Source organism: Neovison vison, chromosome 1 (assembly GCF_020171115.1).
Source record: "Neovison vison isolate M4711 chromosome 1, ASM_NN_V1, whole genome shotgun sequence".
NCBI lineage: Eukaryota > Metazoa > Chordata > Mammalia > Carnivora > Mustelidae > Neogale > Neogale vison.
In genome coordinates, this window is record NC_058091.1 from 90015453 (window position 1) to 90019449 (window position 3997).

The following is a 3997-nucleotide window of genomic DNA, read 5'->3' on the forward strand; positions in this document are numbered from 1 at the left end:
AATCTTGGTTTGGCTCAGGTCGTGATCTCAGAGTCATGATCAAGCCTATATCAGGCTCTGTGCTCAGTGCAGAGTCTGCCTGAGACTCTGTCTCTCTCTTCCTCTCCCCCTCCAACCCTCTTCTCTCTTCCCCCACCTCTAAAATAATAAACAAATAAATCTTTTTAAAAAACAAAAGAAGAATGAACTACCCATACATACTACAACATTGGTGAACCTCAAAAACATTATATGAAGTGAAAGAAGTCAGATGCAGAAGGCCACATATTGTGTGATTTCATTTATATGAAAGGTCATCTTTGGGAAAGAGAAACCAATGATGGTTTGGGCAGCCCTAGTTCATATTGCCTTCCTAGTTCCTAGTCCCTTCCTAGCCTTCAGACTAGCGTCCCTTAAGTGACCTCTCAAATGGCGTGAAGAAGATGTGGGTGGGATGAACAGTAGCCATCCTTGCCCCCTTACTCCAGAAAACCACCCTGCTAACAACTGTGGAACAAAGTGCAAGGCAGAAAGGAGAAAGTAAGCCAAGAGGGGACCTGGAAAACAGAACCTATCTCCTTGGGAAGCTACCATCTGAGAGAATTCTTCATTCCTCGGAAGTACCTCTACTGCATTCTCTTCCCTCCCAGCCCCTCCTAGGTACTCACCTGAATCTGCCCACACCCACTCCCACTATCTCTGTGAGTGCTTGGGCACCCATGCTCAGTTCTGTGAAAACGAATAAAGGAAACCTCCTTCAAAATGGAACAGGGAACCCACAAAGAGGGGGCTATCCTGCACCACCGCTCATGGAAAGATCTGAGCTTGCAAAGCTCAGGAGGAAGGAAGATTTCCTCTCGGCCCAGCAACAGCAAGCTGCCTTGCCTTGCAGCCACGTCAAATGCTCATTTTCCTCCAGTGGATTTGTGTTCAAAACCACCCCTTCCAGTTTTCTCCTTTCCTCTATAAAAAGACACTCTCCTCTTCTGTTCTCTGTACTTGCCTATGGTTTGCCATCATTTGGGCGTCCTGAACGGCATCTCCTCTGCTAGTCCTGAATAAGCTCATTTGCTGCTCCACAACCTTTGTCATTTAATTTTTAAGGTGGACACTTCACATCAGATCTGGATATGATAAGTCTGAAGTCAGTTTTCAAAGTTGTAGAATCTTCCTTTGGCCATCCAGATTTTGGAGAATTGGGCCATCCTTGCACAATACGGAATATGAATTACCTAGTGACCAATGATTTCCTCTTCTCCCTCTTTACCTTGTATTCACATCTAGCAGTCTCTCTGCTTACCGACAGCTCCCCACAGTAAAAGGAAGAAGACAAAGTTATACCCTTAGCCTCATTTTTTAGAAACTATGGTGTAAAATTTCTGTGGGAAACTGGCTGAAACTAAGGGGTTAAATGATACGGACTGGAGAAATCATTTTTTTCAAATGAACTTTCCTCCTCTGTGTTCTGGAAAAATGTAGATTATTTGGTTTTTTGTGACAGTCGGAAATTATCCTGCCAGTGGTGTGGTGTGACTCTTTTGCCATACTTCCTATTGAAAATGAGTGCATTAGAGTATTACACAAATGCAGGGGCCGAATTCTGTGCCACCTTCTTTAGATGGGCAATGGGAACTCGGGCTCTCCCTGTGTGCCTGAGCACCTAGTTGACCCTGGGTTGGGGCAGAAGGTGGCACAGGAGGAGTAATCTTTAAGTATGCTCCATGCTCAGTGCACAGCCTAACTCAGGGCTTGATTTCAGGGCTCTGAGATCATGACCTGAGCAGAAGTCAAGAATCTGATGCTTAACCAACTAAGCCACCCAGGTGCCCCACAAATCTATATTTCTTTCCTTCTTTTCTTTTTCTTTTTTTTTTTTGAATTTAATCTTTATTTACAGGATACTGAGAGATAGGAGATGCCACATAGAAATAAGAAACCCACTGAGAGGAGGAGTTTCATACAGTTTGTACAGTTTGGAACTGATCAAGTAGAGTTTCACTGTAAAAAGTGCTACAATAACAAAACACATTTAAGAAGAGTTCCTAGGGTGCCTGGGTGGCTCAGTGGGTTAAGCCGCTGCCTTCGGCTCAGGTCATGATCTCAGGGTCCTGGGATCGAGTCCCGCATCGGGCTCTCTGCTCAGCAGGGAGCCTGCTTCCTCCTCTTTCTCTCTGCCTGCCTCTCTGCCTACTTGTAATTCTCTCTGTCAAATAAATAAATAAAATCTTTAAAAATAAATAAATAAAAATAAAAAAAGAGTTCCTAGTGGAGAAACAGTAAGACAAACTTCTACCAAACAGAGTATACTGCAAACAACTTCCTGCCTCAACTGTACAATCGACAAGTTAAAGGTCCCAGGAGTGCGATCCTGAACTTGGAATGTATAGCCCTCAGAGGTAGTTTCCGGCACAATATTCTGATCTTCCTCCTCCTCTACGGAGAAATTCTTCTCAATCAAGTTCAATGAAGCTCTGTACACAGACCCGTTTTCATGATTTTGTAGAGCTTCAGTTTTGCCCAGACCTCCACATTCTTCGATAATTGTACTAAGTTTCTCAGTTTCATCTAGTTTCTCAGCAGCCTGAAAGATGTTTGAAATGGCATCCAGAATAAGTTGGTATCTTTTGCAGTTAAGAGGTCCATCAAGGGCTCTATTATGCCACAATGAACAAGGTATACAATCTGTTCAACTGTCCCGCCACTTGTACAGTTGGTCAAAGCCCGGACAGCTTCCTTTTGTGTCTTAAATCCTGCCTTAGAGAGAACACCAACCAGGAATAGGACTAATCAATGATTCACAGCTTGATGTATGTGGTCCTGGAGATCAACTGTAATGTTTGACATTGTCCACGTGGCTTTCTTCTGAATATGCGTTTTGGGCTTCCTTAGCAGGCTGAGAAAGACGGCAAGTGCTCCTGCACCTATTACAACCTGAGTCTGTTCCTCAGTCCCAGTGACATTATTTCCTATGGCTCTTAGTGCAGGAGTCACAATGGGCAATTCAGTAGCTCCTAGAAGCCTCAGGGTACCTTGCTTCTGTTCAAAACTGCATTTCTTAATTTGTAAAAATAGGAACATTAATTCCTGGCATTAGAGATACCAGGTTTCTTACTGAGATTAAGTAGGGTAATCATAGTTATTTGTTGAGCTGTTCTTCTTGGGGTGCTGTACATACTTTAATGAGGTACTAATACCATAGCCAACAAACAGACAATAAAACGTAAAACCAGGTCTGTCTAACTACAAAGTTTGTGTTCTTCCACTGCTTTTCTAAAATTTATTTATGTATTGTGGTTCTACTCTCAGCAAGGCACTTGCCCTAAACATTTTATTCAACCCTCTCATCAGTATCTTCGTATTGGTATTGCCCACTTGCAGGGACAAAAAACCCCTGAAGTTCAAATAGGTCAGGTAACTTCCCCAAAGCCATGCAGCCTTGGAGTAAAGAAGATGGCCTAAGTGTCCCCAAGTGGCATTATTTATGTCCGTGTAGCACGCACATCTGGCTTCCCAGTTCGGTAAGCTGCTGCTTCTTCCTTTTTTTTTTTTTTTTTTTTTTTAAATTTGACAGACAGAGATCACAAGTAGGCAGAGAGAAAGGGGAAAGCAGGCTCCCCGCCAAGCAGAGAGCTCCATCCGGGGTTCGATCCCAGGAGTCTGGGATCATGACCCCAGCGGAAGGCAGAGGCTTTAACACACTGAGCCACCCAGGCGCCCCCCAGTTCGGTGAGCTTTGAGAGTAAGTGTAATGCATGTGCCTGCTAGTAAACAGTAGACAGATGGGAGCGCGTACTCTACCTGAGCGTGTATAAATGACTTTGCACTAGAGATGACATCAGTTCCTATGCAAATAAGGCAGCATAAAGCCGCTGAAGCACTATGAAGTGACTGCAGCCGCACGCCGGCTCAAAGAGATCGCGGGCACAGCAGAGAAGTGCGCACGCGCTCAGAAGCCCGGCGAATGGGCGGGGCGAACCGTGACTGAGAGGTCATTCCGCCTATAGGGGGTGCCGGGCGA